At 37.3% G+C, this 27609-nt stretch overlaps 1 protein-coding gene and 1 long non-coding RNA gene across 51 annotated transcripts in view; one reads left to right on the top strand and one right to left on the bottom strand.

Annotated features, from left to right (window-relative positions):
- Nrcam (neuronal cell adhesion molecule) overlaps positions 1 to 27609 on the top strand; it is a 269654-nt gene that overhangs the window by 100964 nt on the left and 141081 nt on the right. For 48 of the 50 annotated variants that reach the window (XM_063238553.1, XM_063238417.1, XM_063238463.1 and 45 more), the window contains exon 2: positions 23672 to 23746. The exons of 1 other annotated variant lie outside the window; for it this stretch is intronic. The gene's annotated coding sequence lies outside the window, so the exon portion shown is untranslated. Of the gene's footprint in view, positions 1 to 7713; positions 7733 to 23671; positions 23747 to 27609 lie in introns of those variants that run through there. One more of the 50 variants, XM_063238423.1, reaches the window with a different exon arrangement.
- On the bottom strand, positions 1682 to 26695 carry LOC134473648 (uncharacterized). Its single transcript, XR_010044003.1, has 3 exons — positions 26574 to 26695; positions 19622 to 19712; positions 1682 to 4695 (listed from the first exon to the last, which is right to left on the bottom strand). It is a non-coding gene; the product is annotated as an uncharacterized LOC134473648 (long non-coding RNA).

Here is a 27609-nt window from a genome sequence, read left to right as displayed (position 1 = left end):
ATTACTTGGTCCAACATGTCACTGACTAAGTGAAAAATCAAGGCCTGAAGTGTTGCGTAGCTTGCCTGTATTACACAGCTCACTCGGGTTCACCGATGATCTTGAAATCTGAACTTCATGCTCTCATCCCTTTTCGTGTTATGTCCCTCTACAGAGTGAACATCCCTCATCCAAAAATACAAAGTTCAAGATGCTTCAAAATCCAAAATATTTCAAGCGCTATCATTGTAGAAAACTCCACACCTGACAACACACTAAAGTAAAATGGTTGACAAGTTGAAGTAAAAAAAAAAAAAAAAAAAAAAAGCAGGCCCACTAAAAATATAGTATAAAATTAATGTCAGGCCTTTTGTATCACATGTATGAAATGTAAATGAATTTTGTATTTATACTTGGGTCCCATCCTGAAAATAACTCATTACATGTAAGTAAGCACTCAAAAATCTGAAAAATTCCAAGGTTTAAAACACTTCTGGTCCAAGCATTGCAAATAGGGGATACTAATTATAGTGCCTCATTTATATTCACCCTTATAATCCATTCTTCCCTTTATAAAATACTAAGTCTATTATAGGTTCACGTTTGTCATCCCCTCCTCATCAAGTCCTACTAATTAAAATGAAAAAAACAAAAAGCTAGGAACATGCCTGAAATCCCAGCTGCTCAAGGGACTGAGGCAGAAGTATTACAAGTTCAAAGCCAGCCTAGGCAACTTAATGAGACCCTGCCAACAAAGACGGCAGGGCTGATGTGTGGCTTAGTGGTAGAGCAACCTTGGGCTACATCTCTAGTACTGGGAAAAATGAAGTCCTGTGAATTGTGTATAATCATATTTTGTAGATAAAGACAGAAGCAAGCCTTCCACTTTGGCTGCTTTTGCTATTTTTTTTTTGACTTTACATAATTAAAAATGGTAGGAATGATGTCCTAATTTCTACAATGTACTTCATTTGTTGAACTAAGATCAAGACTTTATTGTACATAGTAGGCTTTCGGTTATCCATGTGTACTTTGACTATTTTTTTAAACTATAAAATGAAGAATGTAAGATAATTAATTTTTATGGTTCCTCCCACTATAAAATTTCTACCTATATTCAGTAACCCCCCCAAAATGCAATCATAAAATAGTCATTTATTTCACAAAACAGTCATAAAAGTATTTAGGGAATTTAATAGAAAATATATCAATAGAGCTAAAGCAAATGCACAGTTTCTTGAATTTTACTGTTAATTTGCTGAATCTTAACCACTTTAGGAAATTGATACATGCTATGATTTTTTTTTTTGGTACTGGGAATCAAACTCATAACCTTACATTTGCCAGGTAAGTGCCACTGAGCTATATCCTTGGCCCCATACTATGATTTTTATCACAGCAAAAAATGAGTTATAAAAACATCGATATATTAATCAGCTTTCCACGATAATAAGAGATTTATTATATTTTGTTTTCCCTTAAAATTTGATTGGCATTTTGTATTTTATCTAATTATTTTAACCACAATATTCCTTAAACTTAGAAATGTACTCACTTACCTATAGTTAATTATTTGCAATTACTTATTTGAAACTAAGAGATATGAAAGTTGTTACTTTTAGCTAAAAATTATTCTACATTTAGTTCTTCACTTGCATTTTACAATTTGAAAAATTTTAAGATGTGTCATAATAATGGGAGAATGTAAGTTTATTGGGTCTAATGGAAAAAGAGTAGATTTTCTTATATAAAATCCTTTGAAACATCTTAAAGTTTTTAGTGCGACTAGAAGGATAGAAACTGTGATTGGCTAGAACAATACTGAGGGTGAGGAGAGTTTAACTTCAACACACTTGCACAAGATCCAGAATTTTAAAAAATTCCACATACAATATTATTTGAGAGGCAAATACTTTTAGCTGTTAATTCCTACAGTTAATTTTAATTCAGCTGTTCTTTCTGGTTTTCATCCTTCTAAAAGACTTCTATGTTTTTCATCATTATATTTTCATAAACACTGCATCCATTCTCCTGGGTCCATACAAATAGCTGCAAATGTACCGAATAACAGACGTGCTTCCACAAAAGCGTCAAATTGGATTAGACAGCCGAGAAGGGGCACTTGGCGGGTGGAAGAAGGTTGAGGTCCTGTCACGGATTGGCCTGCCTCAGTTATGTAAATGAGCTGGACGCTATTAGACAACCTTGTAAATATAAGTAATTAACTATAGAAAATAAGGTCAGCACAACCTTGAACTAGAGAGATTCTTTGAATGAAGCAGAGGTCATGGACCACTGACAGTTCATACAGACCGTAACAAAATGGACCTGCATGTAAGATTATTTCACATTCCAAGGGTGATTTGGAGAGGAACATTTTCAGAAGTAGCATCTTGGTTTAAAAATAGATAATTGAAAATATGCTTTCATTCTTGTCATTAATCCCCACCTACTTGTGGAAAATAGATGAAAAAGAATGAATGAATCAAGATAGGGAAATGGTACTGTAAATGGAGAAAGACTGAGTCAGGTAGCTGTGAGTTTTGCTTTCTCCCAGGAATGTCCTACAGTGAGATTATAGCAATACTAAGATTTCTGTGCCTTAACTGGAGGGAGACATAAACCTGAAAGCCAGTGAGAAGCATTTTTCACTTCACTACTTTGAAATTAGCTCAAACGAGACAAAAGCAGTCACTGTATCTTGGGTGAGATAAGCATCCAGACTGTTCCTACATCCAAAGGATGGAAGAGAGATCACAATAGTTGAATCTGACATCCGCTGAGCATTTTCAAAATTGTTCTCCCTTCCTTGGCAGACAGCCTACTCCTCGTCTTTGCAGTGGAAACTAAAAAAGGAAGCTGGTGGAACAGATTCATAGGACATGAACCAGCTGGGTTAGGCACTGCAAGGGGAAGTTTCCAGTCTCCTGCCTCTTATTTTTTGTGTGTGTTATAACGGGGGGAGGGGATTTCCCATCTATTGTGCGAAGGACCCAGACAGCAAAGCACAGTGGGGAGCACTTGTCTTTCCTGGTCCTGCCAGATTCTGCCTTTCCTCCACATGGCCATCTTCATGCCCTGCATTGCAGGACTAACCCTGTTCTTTCTGAGAGATGGGTGAACATTTCTTCATTTTCCTGCTTCTTCTTGGGGGTCCTTTATTACTTTGAAACAGATAGCAGTGACATAATGACATATTTAGAAATACCAACCAAAACATACACTGTGCTCAGGGGGTGTAGTTCTAAAGAAAAGGATAAGCTTTGCAGATATGTGTGTGTGTGTGTGTGTGTGTGTGTGTGTGTGAGAGAGAGAGAGAGAGAGAGAGAGAGAGACAGAGACAGAGACAGAGACAGAGAGAGAAAGAGAGAGAGAGAAAGATGGAAGATATCCAATGGACTTGGAAAGAAAAATGCTCCATGGAGAAGCATGTGTGCATTTAAATATGCAGTGAGAGGAGAGGAGAGAAAGAGGTTGGTAAATTACCTCAGCACTTGAACACACTTCTGCAATGTGTTGTTGTTTGGGAAGTCATTGCTATAGTAACCAAACCATCCAGAAAATGGCAATAAGTGTTATTTTATAACCAGTGATGGAAATGGAAATTATTTGCTCTGGGAACTCAGCTGTATTTCTTGGTAAATGATTGGGATGTTACTGGACCTGGAAAGTTCTGGGGAAATAGATTGAACCATATGAAATTTGACCTTTTGAACTCTAAGACAGCAGTTTCATGTGGTTTGATCCTTAATGTTGTTATTTCCTATGCCCTTCCCTTTTTATCTTCCCATTTCTATCTCTGGTGATAACCTTCCATATTTCCCTCATCATTACATCATTGCAATTCTATCTTTGCATGGTCTGATAAACTTTCATGAGTATAAAAATAATTCTAAGAAGATTTTAAGTGCAGTGCTATTAGACATGTTTTAACTAAGTTGCATGCCGTGTAGCATCCTGCTACAAACATAAATAGCCATAAAGGAACTCTATACAGTGTCACTGAGACCTACTGTACAAGAAACTCTAGCCCATCAGTGCTCTTGTTAAAGGGATCATTTGTTTTTGAGCACTTTCATTTTCAGGGACTTTTACAGAATCATTCTTAATTGTAGCAATACCAGAGTTCTCAAAAGTAGTGGTTTATAAGATCAATATAAACAGAGAGGGGCAGGACTGGCAGGGAGATGGCAACTGAGAGAAAAGAAAAATAAGAGCTGAGAGATCAAAGATGTAACTGTCTCAGTTTTCTCGAAGAAGCAGATGTCCGTTTTGGTGATTTCATGGTGCAGATTCTAGAAGAAATTTAGTACCTGCTATTCTCTCAAAACATTTTGAAATATCCAATTCACTTAAAAAACATTTTTCCAAGTGTGGCTTTCTAGGATTTTGGCATTTTGCCTATCAATAAATTATGAAAGAGCAGCAGGATCCTACTCTTCTGTGCCGTCAAAGTATGTGTGAGGTGTCTGGGTCTCTGTGCTGTATTTACAGAGACAGGTTACCTCTATGGCATTTTCACCCAATGATATGACATTTAATTTGTCTCCAGTGTACAGATCCGTAGCTTTGAGAAACATGCTTCTGATGCCTCCGAGCTTTGGGTAAAGTATAACACTCCAGAGTGTAGGAAAGATACTTTTCATTTTCACCTAGTTCGTGGGCTGCTTCAGCAAAATTTTATTATATTCAACCAGCTGACATTCTTTTTTCTTCCTGCAAAGAAATTCAAAAGAATTCATCACTTTTGTTCTAGGAGATCCTATGAAATGTTGTATAATACAGTCAATATAATCTTAGCCAACTATAAAATCTTACTAAACAATGACAAAAGTAAAGCTCATGAAAGCATAATTGTAATTCAGAGTAGAATTCTTTAATTCTGGAAGAATGCTTGACAGAATTTCTTTCTCATCATTTTATTCATAAATAGGGTGATTTATATATTTAAGTATTTAAAATGAGCCCTGGCATAGCGTCTGAGGTGATTTGTGAGTAGCAGCTCCTTTAGTCCTCACAACTTTCTGAAGAAGGCACTGTGTTTTCCTCATTTTACAGACAGGGAATCTGAGAGTGACTATCCTACAAAGACATTGATATTTAGAATTATAAAATTTGAACAGAAAGTACTTAAAAAACTGGAAACTTCTGATTGTACTTATTTTAATAACTATTTAGATACATATCTTTAGGTTTAAATTAAGAAGTAGGCCTATTTTTTAAACGATATCTAATATTACATACTAAGTTAAAATGTGTGCCATGTCATATCATGTAGAAAATCAGTTACACATACATAGAAATGGATAGGTCTGGATCATCTGAGAGATCAAACATGGGAAACAGAAAACAGAATGTACAGTTTAATCCTGTAAGGTGCCTTTCTTTGTGTGCGAGATGAAATTACCTGCTTGAGAATTCATTAAGCAGGATAAGAGTTAATAAAGCTTGACATGAGTATCCAAAGTTATATTCTTAAGACAGAGCTGGTCTTTTGGAAGGAGTAATAGCTATCATGACTTTAGTATAAATTTCTCAGTAAAATACTTTGTAAAATAAAGAATTTAATTGCATGGCCATCCAAATGGTACTATGTCAGTGGGACATTTCCCATTCTTGTCGTAAAATGACAGATTTGAGGATAGATTTTGAGGGCTCTGTAAACCTACTACCTTTATTTACTGCAAAATGTTTTGAGTATCCTACCGAGTAACTACCATCGCAAAGGATTGGGCACAGTGGGAGCAGAGCGAGAAATGGGCCTGCAGAAGCATTTAGAGTTTAATGGATCCGTGGCTGTAGGGAAGCAGTGTACTGAAATAATTCTGATTAGGTGCCATCAGTCAAGCTGCACAATCAGACTCTTCTCTCCTCCATTCAGCTCTCAGTGTTCAGAGCACAGTCACAGTTGAAAGCAGCATTTTAAGTCATCCTTGCACTGTTCTTTAAAATACAACCTCCATTCAGAGTGGTGTGTGAGCCCTTTTTATGCCTGTGGGAATAGCTGACTACAAAAAGATAAGGTTATGCTAACATGTTAGTAGAAAAACAAGCAAATGCTACTTTCCAATGACAATGTTTATTTTAAAAAATTCATTCACTTCTAAGAAGTGATTGGAAAACACCAAAATGGATAGTAACTGTACATTATATTCTCCAGCTTGTTTTCTGTTACCAGCCAGTGTGTGCTGTATCAGTGACTATCAGTGACTAATAAGCAGGTGATTATCTCCTGTTTCCTGTTAGTTGGTACCAGTAGTAACACATATGGGGCAGTAGATATATAAGTGAGAGGAAATAACTGTAAAGGCTTTCCTCATCTAATTGCTTTATCTGTTGAAAGTGTGAAAAATAAATTTGAAAACTGTTTTCCATTTTTAGCTTTTTGTTAGCATAATTGAAAGCTAGTTAAGACATCTACAGAAAACCAGATGTTCAGAGGGAGGAGGATGCAGGCGGGATTCTCTGACATCTCTACTTGTATAGTCTCAGAGGTCCTGTGGCTATGGCTGTTGATCTCTCTGACAGTATGCTTTGAAGATTACGTTACATGTTGATTGTGCTTTTGTGAAAAAAACACATTATTTTAAGCAGGTCTCAACAAATGCTGAAGAGTTTCAAAGAAATATATCCCCTCATTGTTCACAAGAGTCACTGTAATAAATGTGGGACAGATTTTCAGGTTTATTCTTAGAAGTAAATGACTATAATCGAAAATACAGCAAATGGACACTTTCAGCTTGACTCATAGCTGGTGAATGGCTTATAAACCTACTTCTCTTGAAGAATTCTGGAGAGCCCTTAAGCTTGAAAAGTGGTATTAGAACTTCAAGCAAAAGCAGTCCTGTATGGATTTGTAGCAGCCCCAATATGAGGTCCCACCATGTATAATACATTTAGAACACCTTCTGTTACTTCCTTTACACCTTCTTAACATGAAGTATAATCCTGTTGTATATAGCACATTAAGGAAAATACCAGCTCACTGTTCATTATTTTCATATACTTATATACCAATAATATCTGACAAAAATAAAAGTAACCAACATTTAAAAATTCTTAGGGTTTAGATAGATAAATAGTAATGCCAATGGTTATGAGACAAGCCCAAAAAAGAAATGAAATTGAGCAATAAATAGGGGAAGGTAGGGGAAAGAGATTAAGCAAACAGTTATAATATTTATTTTTGCCAAGGTAAAAGATGACCGGAATGAGTTATATGAGTGGCAGGTTATACACGTGTACATTGTAGATTTTGGTGCTGAAGTAAACAAGCTAGTCTCAAGCCGTTACTATGTCTGCTAAAGAAATAATATTTCAACAACTTGATAGGATTTCCAAAAATTTTTTAAAAAAGAAGACACTCTGTAACACACTTACACTTTTCCTCTCATAATTGAAAAGGTGGCATTTATTTTCTTGAAGCAGTATTATTGAACGGGAGCTATTGTGCATCTTGCTAAATAATTTTAAGCAACTAAACAGATTCTTCTTTCTGCTAAATGGATATGAGGAAATGTTTAACCCCATTGTACTGCCACAAAGCCAGGCTGATCACCCCGGGAGGCCTGAGCAGCTTTCGATTGGCTGTCAGAGCAGGACTTTAACATTTTATCACACATGGCCCAGCCACCGCGGGGTTCAATCAGTAGGGCTTTTATCTGCAGAAATGTGCTGGGATGGGCATTTCATTTAAGATTTTCCTTTTGCTGCTGGAGGGGATAAGAAGCAGTAATAGAACCTCGTTTGTAAGGTAATATCTGTGTTTGTTTATCTGCAGGGGAAAGTGACGTTTGACGGCCATATTTTCTGAGACCTATTGATTTTTGTTCTTCTCAGGTATTATTGTAAGGATGTGGTTAAAACTGAAGGCAAAATTAGAATGCTGTTCTACCCAAAGACCTGTCTGAAGCTTTCTATTCTGTGTCCAGTGATTCGGTTTTACTTAATGTGCAGATCTGCGTAGTGGGGTTTGTTTCAAAAGTCAGTATCTTTCACAGAGCTTGTTCATTACCCTTCTAAAAGAGCGACATTGGTAGTGTAATGACAGATGGACTTGGCTTGAATAGTTTAATAACAAAATTGGAACTTTTAAAGAAAATGCTAGTAGGTTTATGTTTGCTCTTAGGTTAGGTCAACAGGTTGTTAGCAACTAATTTTGATGTATGTTGTGCTTCATTGTATAAATTTTTTCTCCTAATAATATCATGGAAATCTATCTAATACAATATTTTCTGTGTACAAAGTGTAGGTAAATTTTATTCATGTGCCTTTTTGACCTAAAAGAAATGTTATTTTCATTCTCTCTGTATTAACTTGAGAATTTCCTTTAACTTTTCAGTATGGTCCCCTATATTTGAGATACTTGATTAGTGAAGAGGATGAGAAAAGCTTAATTAAGGGGTATATTTTTGAAAATGCCATAATTGGATTTAGTCACTCTAGCTCATGAAATAGCTTCAAAGACTATCTGTAAGTTTATATTTAATGTCTCAGACTTTTGAAGGTCATAAAATGAAACATGGTCATGATTATATTAATGTAACCAAGCTACTCTCCTAAAAACCAAAGTGTTGTGTCTGTACACACATCCTTGAAAAAACTTACTGCAGCTGAACAGGAAGCAAGCATATTAAAAGACACTGTCTTAATAGAAGCATACGTTTGAGCCCAGCCTGGGATACTTAACAAGATTCGTTCTCAAAATTAAAAAATTTAAAAAAGGACTGGAGGTGTCACTCAGTGATAGTGCACTTCTGAGTTCAATTCTCAATGCAGCCAGGAAACTGTGAAATAAGGCATTACTATTTTCCTATTGGCAGATTTTCTGTGGAAAATAGCAGAGTAGAACAAAAGTCACCACAAAGATCTCCTGTGTTTGCGTATAGTGTTTTACAGTTTGTGCTACCTAGTTTGGTCTTTCTAATCATCCTCTGCAGGGACAGCAGATCTCTTAGCCACATCTTTGAAAGGAGATAAGTAAGATTTAGAGACACTGAGGGGATTCCCCAAGCTACCCAGCCAGAAACATGCAGAGCTGAATCCGCCCCACCCTACATTCGGACCAGGGCCCTTTCCAAAACGGGCTGGCTCCGTGTACTTGATGTTTGCGTTAATGATCAGACTGTTTGGACTAAGCCTTTTAATAGGAAGGCTTTGGCAACAGCTGGTATTAGGTAGATTAAAAGTAAAATCAAAGGCTGTTAGGAAAGTGGAAAATCAAGGGAGTAAGAGAAGAGGGAGAAAAGATACCAAAGTAAACTGAGTGTTGCTCAAAGAAGTGTGGGTTATGCAACCCAGTGCATGAGGTTTGTGTCTCCTTCCTTTCCTTCCAAGAGAAAAGCCCCTGTTTCTTCATGCTGCTTTCTCTCATCCCTCGTTTCTTCTGAGGAATTTTCTGTGCCTTGCCACTCCACTCCAGTCTAAATCATAAATTGGAACATAATAGGGCACTTTCCCTAGCCTTTTTTTTTATTGGTATTTCTGGTATATCATTTCCAGAAAAACAAATGATCAGATCTGTACATCTCCTTTTAATAACCTAATAAGGCTTACTTGAATTATATTATATCTGTGCTTACTTGAATTATATTAAACAATAATACTTTTTGCTATTATGTTCACTTGCCATGTTTGTCTTCTTTCCATTCTTAATTTTCTTATTCCTCAAATAGCTGCTGTTGCAGTTTAATTCCACTGCTTACCCAATCCTTTTCTCTTTAACTTCCTAAGTGAAGTCTAGTTTTCATAGTTTCCTCCTATTTTTCTCAGGAAATGTCATTGTGGTTATTATATTGAATAAAAACCTGGAAGCTAAATTTCTCTTCAAATACTGGTTACCATGTCATTAGCAAAAATAAGATGGTAGGAATACTGTCTTGCCTGGTTTGTTCACCAGTATTCAAATGTCCTGACTAGTGGGAAATCCTCATTTACTGCCTGTGTCCCTGGTATCACCATACTGTTCAAGTCAGTTCTGCGAATCTTGTCATGTATGATTTTTTTTAACACCAAAAATATAGAATGGTTATCAATTATATCTTTTCCTGTTTATTTTGTACATCTCATTGAGCACTAACCCTGAGATTTTTATACATAAAATTTAGATTAACATTTATTAGATTTTAACTACTGATGATTATAAATATAATTCAATGTGGCCCATAATTCACACCATTCCCATCTAGGTGATTACTTTAAAAATTATAATGATTTAAAATTTGAGTAGTACAAAAGTCCATTAAAATCATTTGTAAATATCTCCCCCTCAAATCCTTTCCTCCCACTCTTTGCGCATCTTTCCAGAAATGTTCTTAATGTACAGGCTTAAGTGGATCTTTTAAACATAGCATTTCAAGTTAATACTGTAATTGATTATTTTGTTGAATAATCACTCATTCCATTCCATGAATATATATTACTGTCCCGTGTTAGGTATTGTTGTAGGCTCTGAAGTTACAGCATGAACAAAACAAAATCTTGGCTGTCATGAAGTTGTGTGACTGGGTGTCTGAGAAATAAAATCAATAAATCTTTAATATGTTAGATGTTGGCAGGCAAGTAGATAAATTAAGCAGATAAAGGAAGTGGAGAGTTAGATGTTGTCATTTTTGACAGGGCAGCCAAAAAACATTTTCAAAGAAAAGAGTGCACACAAGGAAAGCCTGCAGAGGGTAAGTGAGGAGTGCAGATACTTGGACGGTCTAGAACAACAGCAGGTGGACCCAGCTCCAGGAAAAGCATTTGTTTATAAATGCCAAGAGGTAGTTGTTTTTCTTCCCTAGTAAATCATGTGATACAAAGAAAAAAAGAGATAATTCAATTTAAACTAATAATGTATTAATAAGGATGATTTATAGAATGAAAGTTCTCAGTTTCATCCTGCTACCAAAAAATGAAGTCCAGATCCAGAGTGAGGAACCTTCCACCTGCCATAGAAGACACCTTGGTAACCCAGGAAGTCTCTGGCTTCAAATTCTTCCCTCTCCACTGGTTCTGAAATTGCCACAAGATGTACCCAGAATTGGTTGGGAAAAAAGTGCACTTTCCTCTTCTTCCAGGAGAACCATCTCTGGGATCTCCCCTGCAGAAGTGGTCCTTGATGCTACCATCCTAGAGAACAGGGAATTGTGCTTGAGCCTCAGGGCACAGGTTTCCCTAGCTTGTGTCTGATTACACCAGTCCCCACTGAAGCTAAAACAATGTACTGAATTCTACATCCAGGAGTAAGAGTCGAGGAACCTTTCTCTGGCCACTATGGGCATAAGAGCATATGAAAACAGGTTGGTAAATTGCTGCGAAAACATTTTGTGTTGACTAACATATGCCCTAGGTTTGGTCTTCAGGACAGGAAAACAACAAAAGGTTTTGTGTGCTTCTGCTGAACTTAAATTCAAGTAGATTTGCAGAAATCGTTTACAGTGGAAGCTGGTGGCCTCATCCCGACTTCTTACCTTGCCTGGGCCTTCCCCTCCTCCCTGCCCCACAGTAGAGAGAGGCATCACTTTGCTGCCTCTGAGACATAATGCAGAACGTGTTCAAAGGAGGCAGTAGGCTTTTGTAAAAAATGCTAAAGGCCTGTAAAGGTATCTGTGTTTTGGGAGAATAGTTTTCTTGCTGATTTGACTACAACTAAATCTGACATGTTTTGACCCTTTCTGAAATGATTTGATTTGAGGGGAAAAATTGTTACTGACTGGGAGGGAGAAGAAGTAAAGACTTTGAGGAAAAAGATATTTCCTTAGAGACTAAAGTAATGCATATATGAAACCAGAGCTAAACAAAAAGAAGGATATACTTGGTAGTTGAAAACTGCGATTGTGTACCTGTGCAGCAACACACCAAAACATCCTGCTCTGGAATATTGTAGTAATTTTTAAGAGGTCATAAAATCTCAACCTGGCAGTCTGTTCTCCAGGCAGCCTACTGTATCCTTCAGAAGGAGTTAGATCATGCCACTCTGCTTAAAACCACTCGTGGCTTCTCTTGCACTCAGAGTGAAAGCCAAGACCTTGCCAAGCAGACCTAGCTCATGTGGTACCCGCCCCGGGAAATATCTGGCTTGGTCTCCTATTATTCTCTCCCTTGTCTATTGCCCTCCATAACTGGGCCTCCATGCTGTTTGCAAACAGCCCAGTGAGCTCAGGCCTGTGGACCTTTGTGTTTGCCAGATCCTGCCTGCAAAGCGCTTCCCTAGCATGTAAATCACATCTGTCAGACTTTTCTCTGACCACCATATTTAGAATTGTAGCCTTTTGTCATCTTTGTGCCTTCATCCTCACACCAAACTTTACTTTTTCTGCCAAACATACTATGTTTGTTTTGCTTACCATTTATCTTTACCAGATAGAAAATAAGCTGTGGTATATGTGAATAGAGGTTTCCACCTGTTTTGTTATTCACTGCTATCTCCAGCACCTAGTACAGTGCCTGGTACGTGTTTGTCAAATGGGTTAAAGGACTCAGGAAATGTGAGTGGAAAAGACAAGTTTCTTTCTTTTAAGAGTAATAAAAATCTGAGGATTTCACAATTAATATAAAACTTAAAGTGAAAGAAACTGGGTGTATGCAAGGCCCATGCTACTGATAGTCATGTTCCCTGGGTGTTCCAGTCAGCTGGTTCAGAAGGAAAGGCCTGGGATGCCTCCGATGTCATGCTTAAATGCAAATGATGCCAGGAATGGCAGTGAATAATGCCCAAAAATGTAGGTGGAAATGGAAATTTGTTCCTTGGCTTCCAAAGTAATGATTTTCAAAGCAAAGAAATTGAATAGGGAATACATTAACAAAAACTCTGTGTCCCTGAAAATGTACACTTCATTCACATTCCAATCTGTGCAGTTTTTCAAGCCCAGTGATCTAAGGTCAGAAGGCACTTGTATTAGCATAGACCTTGCTTTGTTAGTTCACCTCTGACTAAACCTCTGAATTCTTTATTATGATGGTGGTCTTCCCATGACAATAAAACAAAGCTCACATAGCAGCACTAACATTTATCCAGCACTTAGACAATCCCAGCATGGATTGTCTCTAAAGACCTTAGAAGATAGGTCAGGATTATTAACCCCATTTGGTACACAGACAGGAAGCATTTCCATAATGTCACTGAATTAGCTATTAAATCCATAATTTGATTGCTTTATTTATAGATAATGGTTCACTTAGTACAGGCTATGTTACAATAATGATGAGCTTCTTTAAATAAACAGCTTTATATTTGGACTTAACTATAGTTAGCAAACTAGAACTAATTGTTTTCTAGATTTCCTCAAGATCAAAGTTTCATAATCTTAGTTTGGGATACTTATTTACAGAACTGAGTGATGTGAGATTCCCAAAGCCGTTTGGTATCAACCAGGACTAGGCCTCTCTGCTCAGATTCCACTGCAGAGATATCTGTTAGGGCAGGCGTCCATGTGATGGGGGTGTTCCCAGCCCATACCTTCAAACCTGCTGGAATTTATTTCTTTTTTTCTTTCTCTTATGCTCAGCAAATTCCATCTGGTCCAAAATTTTCAGTAGAACTAAACCTGAAAATCAGTGCCTATGTTGACAACTAAGAAACAGAAACAAAATCTTCAGTGGGAGAGGCTGGTACCAACCAATATTATGCGAAACAGGATGAAAATAGTGCAGTTACATCAGAGTTGCATTTGGATGATGTTCTATTTAATTTCTGCTGCGCTTCATTCCTTTTTCCTTCCAGAGCAGTCTTATGAAAAGAACTCAAAGTCAGTTCAATGACCATGTCAAATACTCAGGAAGTTGTGAGAAAATATAAAAGTCACGAAACCACTTGTAAGTTCGTTCCTGTATCAAAAGAAGACTAGAACATCTAAAAAGAGAGTTTTGAACTAGAAATTACTTTTCATCTTTGAAAAGAAAGAATTTATCCAAGTGTTTGAGCTTTTCAACACTTCTTCTGATTTCATCTTTGTAACTAGACGTGTTCACTGCCAATAACAAAGGCATCCATGTACTTTTTCTCTTGTTTCTCCTTTACGATTGTTCCTAAATCTGATTTACTTTATTTACATCCCTGTCTGTACTAAAATCTGATTTATAATGTCAACTAGAATGTAAGCTACAATTTTAATACCAATAGAAAATTTAACTGATCATTTAAAAAATGTGTTGCACATAAAATTTTAAAGGGTGTTGTACATGGCATTTTAAAGAGTTTTAAAATCCAATTATGATAAACTTGATCAAATTAAAGTATAAATTGATAGATCAATAAAATTACTGAGTGTTAAATCAAGTCAGGTTAAACTTTAAAATAAAGATCTTTGTGAGGCTCCATCTCAAAAAGTGATTGTGGTGGAAATCTTTTTGTGTGGAGGCTGTGGCTCCTGGGATCCATGAAACCAAGGCAATTTATAATAAAATGTGGTGAAAACATCCTTGAGAATATTCCTTTGGCCATATAAATAACATTCCAAAGGTACTTCAAGCAGAGTGACAGATCTGAATTGTATAATTTACAGTTGGTAAGAAGATGAATCAGGTAAATTGTATGGTTCAAGTCTGTAAAACTTCTGAACTTGAAAAATAGTCTGAAATTGTACTAGAGGTCAGATCAGATCACTACACAATTAAAAGTGTGATATTTCCTATTGCTGTTAGAAATGCACAAAAATATCTGCCCCCTCCTTCCTGAAGGTCTACATCTGCACAAATTAAAATAGTGAGCATGTGGACATCCTTGTTGCAGTAATCTCACCATATCTGTGGTTTCACCTTCATTTACCCAAAGTCAACTAAAAATATGAAAAGGAAAATTCCAGAAATAAATAATTCACACATTTTAATAACTTTTATTATAGCACGTTGTTATAACAATTCTGTTTTGTTATCAGTTATTGTTGATAATCTTTTATTGTACACTAAATTTTTACACTAAACTCTATCACAAATATGTGGGTAAAGGAAAATCGTTAGCACAGTTGGCCTCTATCTCCTTGGATTCTAAACCTTTAATTCAACCAACTGTGGATCAGAAATATTCTGAAAAAAATGTATCTGGACTGAACATACACACATGTGTCTTTTCTTGTTACTCTTCCCTAAACAATACTACAAATATTTGCATAGCAGTTACTTTGTGTTAGACTGATCTCCAAATGTATTTGTTTTGGTTTTGGTTTTTTTAATTTGTTTTGTTTCATTTTGTTTTTAATACTGGAGATTGAACCCAGGGCTACGTACTCACTACCCCCTCTCTTTTTTTTTTTAAAGACAGAGTCTTGTGAAGTTGCCAATTTGACTGGACTGGGCTCAAACTATCCATCTTCCTATTTTAGCCTCCCAGAGTACTGGGATTATAGGCGTGCACCACCACAATTGATTTTGTGTTAGGAATTTAAAGTGTACAGAAGGATGTCTGTTGGTTGTATGCAAATCCCATGCCATTCTGTACAAGGAGTTGAGCATCCTTGAATTTTGGTATCTGCAGGGATCCTGGAGCCCATCACATTTGGTAACCAGGGGATCCCTTTATACTTGGGGTTTGGTATGACCTGTGATTTCAGGCATTCGCTGGGCATCTTAGAATATATCTCCTGTAAATCAAGTAATGAAAAAGGTGGAGTTTTTTATTTTTAGCACATATTTCTTAGCATATCAGAAATTTTTTTTCATTTCACACTGTGTTAGAAGTGATACTCCTAGGTTAAAGGAGTAAATGCTGTGTGTGATTCTTTGTTCAGATTCTTATATATTAATACAATGAGTACAATAGTCAGATTTCCCTTTGTCACCTTCTGTATCAACAAATTACACCTAGGTAAACATATTTTGTGACATTTATGTGCTTATTTTACTTTGACAATTACTTCTGTTTTCTTTCAGATAACAGTTGAATTTACTTACTTTACTTTGGCAAATACGTCTGTTTTCTTTCAGGTAGCAGTTTAATTTACCAGGATTGCATATTCAGATGACTCACTTTTAATCAAAATCAGATGCATTAATAGATTGTAATAGAATCTTGAAAGACTATTTGTAATAGAATAGATTGTAATAGAATCTTGAAAGACTATTTTGATTAACACCTAAGAATTCACAATTGAAGGACTATTTATAATTCTTATCTGATCATGATAACTCGTCCATATGTAAAATGTTGCCTTTCATCTGAAATCTTCAGTGCTTCACCTATTTTTGTAGCTACATGGGAAGTCATTTGTAGTTCATGTTTCAGTTGGTAGTTTTAAAATTGTGACAGCAGCAAAATGGATAATTTGATCTAGCAGCTTCACATTGTCCTTACGAGAGCTGCTGGCAGATCAACCGGCTGAGTGGCTGGGTCTCTGCCACCTCCTGCCCCCGCCTCGGACCATGTGCCCTGTTTGCCTTCTCCGCTTCAGCGTCACTGTGCTTCCCTTGCCCTGGAAGCCTCAGTCCAGCTGTCCTCAGGAAGGACTGACTGCCTCTCCTAAGCTAGTTCTCTGCACACTAGGAGGACCACACACTTCTGTTTTTTCAAAGTTGGTATTTTAGCTCCATTTCTGTGCTTGTTTTATCAATGTCTTCTCCCAAAGTGGACCATTAGGTTCCTGAAGGTGTGGAAGGATGTGGTTTGCCGATGCTTTGATTGCTTTTTCACCATTGTGCCTTTGGTGTGCAACATAGATTTTGACAATTTGTAGACACTGAGTGACATGTTGCTCATTATGTAACCCAGGGTCATCTGTACCAAGCCACTGGACCTGCCTGCTAGAGGTTTCTTCTAGATCTGTTGAATTCTCTCAGAATCTCTTTATTTTCAGTCTTTCCTATTTTCTTAGATACAGTACTATTTTATAGGTTATCTTGTGAAGTTTATATTTATTTGTTATATATTTAATGAACTTGGAAGACAGTTTACTATCTCATACAAAATTTTAAGATCTTCGTATATTTATCGACAGTTTACCCTTTACATTTTTTTCTCCCTAGATGAAGTAAACACTGTTACTTTGTCTCTATCAGAGCTTAATATTCAGTAATCATTTTTGCTCTGCTGCTTTGAACATACTAATATTTTTAAATGAGATCTGCTCCTTTTGTATTATCTAATAAGGGAGCCATGAGAATGAGAATTCACCTAATATTTTATTATGTTCATGATATGCTGGCTTTGTGAGATAGGGTAGATCTGCCCGTTATAACAAACCCTTTAAATTGGGGAAATGTTGTGAAATTAGAGTCCTTCCAGCCCATGTGATAGTTCATTTGGGTGATGGAGAACATCAGTGTGGAGGGAAAGCTTTGTACTCTTTACTCTTTAGGGATCCGTGCTGACAAAGTCTATGCCATAGAACTTCTAAGGTCACACTGGCATTGGTACTGGCATCCAGACAGTCGTGGACACAGAAGAGGTGGTAGAAAAGACCTTACTCTTCAACATCTGAGCCAAGAGGTTATATATCCAGTACTAGCTCCAGTCTTACATCTCATGGTCTCACCCAGATACAAAGGGAGTTGGAAATGTAGACTTAGATAAAGGCCTGCTCTTACAGCCACTCTGCATGACAGAAAGGAATAGATATATCACCACTACAGTCCCCCAGACTTGGGTGTTGTTTGTGCTATGAAGCCATGAAACATTACAATAACATGATTGCCAGTGCACTCACAGCAATTCACTCACTCCTGGACATTCGCATCGCCTGCATGGTCACAAGGGATAACGTCACAGTTTAACCCTTTTGTGGGTATTTGATTTACCAGGGATCTTGGGTTCATTTTTTCTTGAAAAGCAATGCATGGCACATCTTGGGTTCACTTGTAAATTCATGTCTGAATGGACCCCTTCTTGCTCCCACCCTGATTTATAAAAAATTAATATTATGGAGTTGATCCCAAGTCTACATTTACTAGTCTTACAAGAATAAAATGAACTTGATGCTAAGGTTAGGTCAAGAAGATAGGGCCAGCCAGATTGTGGTAGAGAGGAGTCCGTCTGGGTGCCAGTCTAGTTAAACTAGTAGTTGAGAACCTGCTTTGTTTCAGACCATGCTTTCTGCTTTTTGGAATGCATTTCATTTCATAGACTGCTATAATGGGGAGAACTGGATCTCAAGATTACTTTGGACTTTTACTATGCCAATGTGAATGAAGGTGCAGGATGATAAGGATACCCTGAGAAACCAAAGATAGATGCCAATTTAAACAGTATTTATCCTTTTCTCCAGTTAGTAAGTATGAATGGACCCAAATTCAATCCAAGGATCATGTCAAATGCAGGAGTTAAGAAAAAGAGAGATTTAGGGACTTGTCTATGATTTTGATACTAGTAAAACTCAAGTTTTATTCAGGCCAAAAATTAAAAATAATTTTAAATGATATTTTATAGGAATAAAATAGCAAGATAATTTTGCATGCTGCATCAATACATAATAGTGCACTTAATATGTATATATATTGTTACATGTAAAGTTTTCAAAATTGGGGTTGTGAAAAGTATTTCTCAGCTATATTTGTCTTGAAGATTGTTAACAGGGAATAATTATTCCAACTGAAAACAGAATTGGTGTGGTGGGCCTCAAACATTTGATACGTGACTATCCCCTATTTTTAGCCACCACTTTCAGGAGACCAGTTTTTAGAAATCAGTCTCACAAGAACTAAAGAGTAAATATTGTTTGGGTTTTCACAGTTGTGCCATCAGTATGATCCAAATAAAATTATGAGCTGTTCTGCTTGCTGATACTTTTTACATAATGGTGGTTTGCAGTAATTGATTTTCAGTTGTATTAAATGTTATGAATTATTGTTTTAAAATAAAATGAAAAAGTTCTGAAATATATATATATATATATATATATATATATCAATCAATAGCAATTTAATTTGGGGCAGATAGGAAGTCCATTATTTTATTTTTCTAGGACTGGTAGAAAGCAAGCATTCATTTTTTAAAAATTATGGAATTTTTCATATTATACATTTTATATATGTATATTCTGAATTAATTTCATTGTAATTGGTTTATTATGTGTGCTATGGCCCTTGGGTATTTTACATTTTTCATCTAGATGCTATTTATCTTTTCCAAAGGCTACTTGTAAAATACATCAATTTCTTCTTAACCTTTTGACTTAGGACTGGTTTTACTTAACATGATCAGGTGATTGTATTTTGGTTAAAAAATAAATTGTTACTTGGTTATTGGAAAAACAGTCCCTAGCAATGATGTATTAGCCTACTCTGTTGACCTAAGTGCATTTCAGAGTGATGAAAGCACATTGACACAGTTGTCAAAGACTAATGAATGCAACAAAAAACCATTTCTCATTATTGTGCCCGATTGACGTGATTTAAAATTTTTTCTTTTTTTCCCTTTTAAATGGAATGGATTTGAAAAAATAAGTGAAAAATAAACATAGTTTATTTTTTTAAAAAAAGAATAAGAAATGCTTGGCATAGTTGCTGAAATGGTAATACAATTAATTTGTAGTCTTCTGGTAGTCCTTGCAAAGGCTTGTGGATTTAAATTGCCATATGGAAGTTAAAAGTGTGGCTCTATTAATGACACAAGTAAGGATGAAATCATTCTCCCACATGATGCTGTGGAATCATACCTATGCAGATTGCTTATATGCTTTGTTCACGACATTTTGCCCTTTATTGAATGATGCAAAAAGCAAACAACACTTACCAAGAGAACCACATTCCTTTGACTTCCTTTTAAAATGTCTGTTCAAATGCATCTTCTTCCATGTGCTACCCAGCAGCATTTTCATATGTGCCTTTGTGAAATATAAAAAAAAATACACTTAGCAGGGAAGCCTGGAAATGAAAGGCAGTAGGTGCCACAAAGGCTTTAGTTCAGACCATACAACATGGGATACATGGTGCTGGGGGGTGTGGGGACTGCCCAGTTGTCGATGTCCGCTCCCGGCCGGCAGGAAGGACACACGACAAAGTCTGGTAGTGGACAACCTTTTCTTTTTATTTTCCTTCTCCGTACAGCCTGCCCTGGGTTCTCCCAGCTGAAGCCTCCTCTGGTCCGCTCCCCGCGGCTCCTTTTGTGCTTCAGTCTGCCCCAAAGCCTCTACCGGTCCGCTCTCCGCGGCTCCTTTTGGGCTTTTACTTCTGGGCTTTTACCTGGCTTCTTCTTTCGCCCAGGGGTGGCACCGGTATATATACGGGTACAGTGTCCAATCATGTTAAAGTAAGCAAGGCAAGCTGATTGGCTAACATCATCAGTTGCCAGGCAGACTATATTGTTGAGCGGGTTGTTTACGCGGTAAGCAGGAAACTAACATATTCGATGGGAGGGGTAATCTACCTCAGGCTTTGCTCTTTACCACAGGCCGCACGTCCGCCGCGCAAGGCGAGCTATCACAGACGCGGCTCCCAACACCCAGTGACAGCCAGGGAGTTCACCCCATCTGTGTCCTTCTGCAACTTTTGGACTGTCCGCCCGTCCTTTCTTCCTGGCTTTCCCCATGCCTCTCTCAGTCTGATTTACCTATCTTTCCTATCCTCTTCTAAATCTCAGTGCAATTCCCAACTTTATCCCCATCCTTTCTCCACACCATAGTATAAAATAAAAAAGCACAGCCTGTGTGTTCACACAGAATAAAAGGCTGTGTTACTTGGAGACATTTAACTTCTCTATGCTTCAGTTTCTTCTCTGGGATGAAAGAGACAATAAAATTTGAGGAACTGGTGCATCACCTGCTATAATATACACGTAGACTCTGTCCCTTGGTAGCATCTCATTGAATCTTAGTTCTCTTATCTCTAGGAAAAATTATAGTAATTTTACTGATATATTTTCACTTGATGGGCTCTGCAGTATTTAGCTGTAGCTCCAGGTTGTCTGTAATTTAGATATTTGGTACTATCTCCATTGCCACATAGTATTGGTCAGTGATGGTAAATCTTTTAGAGCTTTCAATGACTTAAACAGCCCACTGAGGCATGGGTGCCATAGGTTCAGCACCACTGGTATAGATACTTCTAAAACGATGAGGACTGGCAAAAATTTGAGGGAAAGATTCCCCTAGAAGGCTTGGTCCTGCAAACTGGAGCACTCTAAATTCCTGCTGATTTTACCACATACAGAAATTTGTCTTAGAAGAGATTTTAAGAAAGAAGGAACAGGAAACCTTCTTAAAGGGCATATGGGCTTTATCATACATGATTCCTTGGAAATAAAGGACTGAACTATGTTTTTAGCCAGGTGACCTAAGAATCCTACATTATACTCTCACTCTCTGATCCCCAAAGAAGATACTTGTAGTGGGGACACTGACAAATCAAGATGGGTGAAGTTGTATTGTAAGCTAGACTTTGGTCTCAAATCTCAATGCAAAGCTCCATCTTATTGTGCTGGAAGAGGTGACTTCTATCTTTCCCCTGGATGAAGGAGTCAGTTTGAATCGCCTAGAAGCACAGTACTCCATCAGGCAAGGTCCGATTCCCTTAAACCCAAACCAGTGTCAGTCATTCCCACTACCATGTGAAGGGAAGGAGTGATCCACAGCACACAGTAACAGAGGAAGAGGACCCTGCCTGCCTGAGCTTCCTGCCGGAGGTTCTGGGTAGTGCCAAAGTGCCCCCTGGGAAGAGAGATAGGGGAGTGTAGAAGAGAGGACCATGCCCACATTCACATGCCAAAATTCCACCCATAAAGGTACATTTAAATAGACAAATAAAAGCCACCAAGTTATTTCATTAATAAAAGATGTGAAATAATAGCAGTTACCATTGCCCAGTCTGTATTCTCAATCTCAAATTTTTTCCATCTTTGTATCCTGATGCATCTCAGGGAGGAGTCATATGTGCTTGTTGGGGGTGGATTTGGAAGGAGGCAAGGGTTACCTTAGAAAGCAAGATCCTTGGATGTTGGTTGCTAGAACACCTCCTCAGTGGCCCCCCTAACCGTCTCTACCCACTTGTTACTACCCACACTACTGACAAATATTCTTTCCCCTCATCTAAAATCTTCAGTGGGTCTTACTGTTCTCAGGTTATCATCTGATCATTATCAAACTGCTAACGTGGCTGGTGCCCTTTGCCTTCTGGTTCCAGATGACCTGGACAGCCTTGCCTCTTGCCATCTTTGCAACCTTCTGCCATGCTTGCAGTCCAACGCCACTCACTCAGTCACTGCCTCTTGCCTGCACCTGCCCTTCTCTGTTCCCAGAGTGCCCTTCACACTCACCATAAACCTCTACTCTGTGCCACCTTTGGAAAGCTGGCTTTGAGGTCTCATTGTAAAATAATTGTTTCTTCTTTTTTAGTCTGGCAATACTTTAAAATACTGTCTTTGGGGTGCCTGATGGTATTTCTGGCTGTTTTCCTGATTAGCAGGTAAACTGAGATCTCTGATGGTAGAAAACATGTCTTATTTTTATTTTATTATTTTTCCTTACACTAGACGTATTCATTCTATTGGCAGATACATATTAAATGCTCAAATAAGTTTATTTAATTAAATTGTTACCATAGATACATTTTCAAATCCTATACACTCTGTCTTGCACACCCTAGATGATATTTTTTTAAAATGTGGAACCAAAATGACAAGAAAACCTTTATTATTTTAAAACTAGTTTAATTCTAAGAAAGAATCACCAACTTCTACAACACTAATATTGAACCTGATAAAATGCCACTGTGTTAGATGCAGTGAAAATCTATAAAGAATAGTTTTTACATGTAATAAGGTAATTTTTTAGCAAATGAAAATAGAATATTTTATAACACATGCACAAACTAAAGCAGCAGAGATTATTTCATGCCTTTCTATTTTATTCCTGGAATAATTTTGCAATTCATGGTAAGCCCTCATACTTGAGTGCAGCCCAGAGTTCTTGAATCGATACTTGTTTTTCCCTCTGAAAGATGTTTTCAAAGGTTGATAGTGTGACTTCTGTTTTCAAAAATCCAAATTCCAAAAAGACACAAACCCTCTCTTAGAAAAGAGTGTCACTGAGTTGGCTGTCTAAAAAGTGAAATATAACATGCTCAGCTGTGATTGTTCTAGTCCCCATTTGTGATCCTTTTTCTGGACAGTTTTTAGTTGGAATGTTTGCAAAGGAAAGATTCAGATTGAGGCGAATAGAATTGGATGTGCTGAAGTCTGGAGCTGTCCATAGCTGAGCCTTAGTCATACCCAGGTGCAGCTTTGTCCTTAAAGGTGGCTGATGCATCATCACTGAACTTCATTCAAACACAGAAAAAGTAATTCCTGTACTACTAATTTAAAAAAATAATAGTCTGTAGCAATGACATACTTCATATGTATATATATATACATATATATACACATATATATATACATATATATATGCATATATATATATGTGTATATATATGTATATATATATATATATATATATATATATATATATATAGTGCCGAAGTGCCCCCTGGGAAGAGAGATAGGGGAGTGTAGAAGAGAGGACATATACATATATATCCCTCTATTCTCTAAAATGAAAACAGAAAGCAAATAGGACTCTGGCCTGGAACCCATTTTTGGACTTCTAGTCAGCCCTCTGCTGTCACTTTTGATTGAAGCCAGTAGAAAGATGTTCTGGCAAATGTATTCATAATTTGTCTTTCCTTGCAGGGCTCACTCTATAATTGTATTTCCCAGCAGGGAGTCAGTTGGAGTTAATGTATTGACAGTCTGCTGTGACTGATGACAACCAATTTCTTGTTAACATTTTCCCCCATTCTCCATCCACAGAGCAATGCTAAGACGACCTTTGGGTTAAAGAATTAAAAGAAAGGACAAGTTCTTCAGATAAGAAGACCTTCAAAGGTAGGGGTGTGTCTTCTTAAAATGCTTGAGTTAGTAGTTATGGAAGGGATTATACCATAAAATGACATGATTATGTGAAAGTGTTGCCATGTCTAATATTTTTCAGTCTAGAGAGTATAATAAAAGACAGGAAATAGGTACATAGACACAAAAACATTTATCATCCTCCTTGTCAAGGAGGATTGATCAGATATAGAGTAAAGAAAACCAGCCCTTTGTTTCTTTTCCTAGTGTCATATTAAGATTTCTGTTTTATTAAATCATGACTCATAAAGCACAGAAAACAGACAACAGATTAAAAACACTGCTAATAAAAATATGTTTCTGAAGAAACTAAAGATTAAGAATTATGGGACATTAATAATAATTTTCATTTAGATTCAATCATAATATATCAAAAACCTAAGAACATACAGTCCTTGTATGATTTTTCTCATCTCACAGCAAAGTTCAATAACAAAAGGTCAGTTCTGAAAGTTTAAATATCACTTTGAAACATGTTTTCTGCTTTATAAAGACCTTCCCCACACCACTGCCCACCTCATTCCCATTATGTCATTTAGAATTATCAGTTCTAGAACAGATCCTGCCAGGCCTGTGGGCCTTTCTGAAAGGCCATCTATTATAGTCTTGAACTTGATGAAAAATATCTTAACTGCAGATCTGGAATACAGTTCAGAGAACTGTATCTCAACCCATAAAGAGCTTTCTTAAGAATTATGAGAGCACAGTTGTTCAGACATTTAATTCCATGCCTCATAAGTTTCACTTAATAAATATACTCTCAGGGATTTTAATTAAGAAAAGAAGATCTTATGTAAGATTTTTGAGGTAGTAAAAGCCTTCCAACCTATTGGTCCTCGTTCTTGAGAATTCTTAAGTTGATCCACTGAGATGTCATTTTATAATTAAGAGGAAGTTATTCATGCCTCTGCTGAATTCACATTCATTGTGTTGCATTAAAACGGATTTCATATGATGAAGTCGTTCTTACAGTCTTTCAAAATACCATCAGAAATCCCCAAATCAGTGACACAGAAGTGAATATTGCTTTGTACATCAAATAGCATCAAATTTTGTTCTATTTGAAGTGTCCTTAACACATGAAAATTAACAAAGATTAGCAAAATGCTAAGTGATCATAATCAATATCAAAAAAGCCTGGATGTTGTATAGTGGCTCTTTTTGTAGAACGCACCCTTAGTTAAAGCAAAATAACTTATTGCAAAGTTCTGATATGCCCCTCCCTTATGAGTGTCCATATTTCATAAAATAAAAAGCATCTGCAAAGGAAAATGATGTATCAATCTGCTCAGCCCATGTGGAGGATTGGAGTATGTTTATACCAAATCAACAATTGTTAGTTCTTGCCAATGAAATACTGATATCACTTGTAAGTTACAGTGTGTCCTTCTATAGCTAATGCGTTGTGTAATACCTGTGAGAAGTAAAAAGGAAGGACAGAGACTTACTGTAAAGAGTGGTTTCAAGTGAAAGAGCAAAATACAAGAAGATAAGGCAAAAGAGCCCCTGGGAGCAGCACTATCAGGTCTAATCATTGGGGTGTCACAGTGGGTTCTGCTTGGTTCCTTCCGTACTCTCTGTGGTTCTGAGGGAATGTCCTGGCATATTTTCTCTTTCTTTCATCTCATGACAGATACTTGATTTTTAAACATCTATCTTCTTACGGCACAAGTAGAAAGACTCAGTTTCATCTTTCTCAGAGTATAGTTCTTACCGATCTTTTTGACTGGCCTTTTACTAAGTTGTCAGGCTTACTTTGAACCACTAAAATATCTCATTTTATCTTTCTGGGTGCTTTCATCTGGCCAAAACCAAATACTGAGTGTCTTTCCAGTTTCTTTCCTAGCCTCACAAAGACTTGCTGAGATGTCCAGAAATTCTAAAGCACACTTGTATTCAGAATGCCTCCAGGCTATTCAAGACTTGACTTCTGACATTAGAATGAGAAAGTTGGTTTTTGTTTTTGTTTTCTAGCTACTTAAAGTTTTCAGTTGTTTTTCCCACGATCACTGGTGTGCTGTGGTATCTGAAAGATGTGAGCGGCCAAGCTGAGGCATGAGCCCTGTGGAACTTCCGCACCCATCCTGTGTCTCTTTTTGAGAAGTGCTACTTGTGCCTGTTCTTTTGCACATACAGACTATATTCACTTTTGTCATTTGTCCCAGTGGGCAAGTTCTCTCCATAGAAAGTCTGCCTTCTCGTTGGTTAGAAAACCTGGGTAAACCACAGACTGGCTAAGGATGGGGTTTCAATAATTAGCTACAATGAAGCACAAGGACCCTCCTGAAATGGTTCTGTTTGTATCCAGTTTTCTGTTCGGGCTACATTAGTAAGTTTGACACTGGCTGTGACCTTCATAAGCCTGCGGGAGAATAATTCCTGTGCTAAACCTTAAAGCCGGTTCTCATTTGGCAAACCATATAAAAAGAAAACTCTAGCAGGTTATTGGAATTATTTACTGATTATGTTTGGTTGATGATTTGAAAGTTATTCTTTCATTTGGGTTGTAGAAGTAAGTGTTTAAAATTTCTTCTACATCTTAGGAGAATGGTAATTATATTCCAAATAGATAATAAAACTAATTAGAAAGACTTCATCTTATAATTTATTTAATTTTTAAATATGAACCAATATGTTATTACAAAGCCTAAATAGGAATATAACTTTTTATATAATTGAACACTAAAGAGATCTATCAAATTTTGGCTCATCGGGTAACTTTAAAGCTGTGAAATTTTATTTCATGTTATTGTATACCAGTCAAATTCAGAAAATACATAGTATTTACAGAAAGAACACTTACCCTGTGAAACTGAAATGAAAAGCCCATGCAGTTCAAAATCAACCAGGTCTTGTATATCAAGACTCTGTTTCAAAAACCTAAAAACTAGCAAACTAAGTACACATATGTAAAGGATATCTACCTTGCTGAATATTAGTTGAGCTAACTCAATATTTAGTCATCCAGAAAACCAGGATAGCCTTTTCTTGTATTTATTAACTTCCCCCCTTCTCCCCTGATGTGTCACGAGGGCAAGCTCCAGATTCCACCAAGTCGAACATCTCTGGAAATGTTAGCATGCTTGCGCAGCACCCCCATGATCATGCCAAATGTCCCCACAGAGTAGCTGCTCGCCACCCAGGGCAGCATGCCGGGAAGCTGAATCACTGTGTGATGAGGGGCATTCTCTTCTTCTGTCCTGCCTGCCTACTGACCAGGTTTTCCTTTCTGTTTGGGGTCCAAGCAACATCATGTGTCCTGGGGCGATGAAAACACAGTAAATCTCTTGTGCAGTGCTTCTGCAAGGAGCTAGAATTCTGCTTCCTGATGCTTACCTCTGAGTTGCAATGGCATCCATGGCTGAAGTGCCTTTACCCGTTTCTGCCTGCATTTCCACTGTCCTCATTCTTAGAGGACACACCATTTTTCTCCAGATGGCCAACCCTATCCCTCGCCCACTACTCTTGGCTGCTCAGCCTAGTAGCCACTTTTGAAGGCTCGGAAACAGCAGTTGAAAGATGTGTCAAGAAAGACACCCACGTTTTCTTGGGAGATGTGTAATGGTGTAACAGTGATGAAAAAGATGGTATTATGTTTCTGAGACCACAACAGTTAGTGCCTGGTGGTCATTAGGCACTAACTGCAGCTTTCATGTGTTCCACCCTTTCACTGTAGTCCTCGGGAGAAGTGCCTGCCGTGTAATTGGGAGAAGATTGCCTGAGTCATTGCAGTAAAAGAAATATAGCGACTTAGTATTTGTACACCAAAGGCCTGATGCCCTGACCTTTGTGAAAAGGTCTTTGCAGATACTGACTGGATCTGATTTGGTTTCTCTGCT

This window comes from Cavia porcellus, unplaced genomic scaffold (assembly GCF_034190915.1).
Source record: "Cavia porcellus strain 051 isolate PalLab524CR breed Dunkin Hartley unplaced genomic scaffold, mCavPor4.1 scaffold_2, whole genome shotgun sequence".
Classification (NCBI taxonomy): Eukaryota; Metazoa; Chordata; class Mammalia; order Rodentia; family Caviidae; genus Cavia; species Cavia porcellus.
Note: the sequence above shows the minus strand (reverse complement) of the source record. Positions and strands in the feature narration are given on the sequence as shown.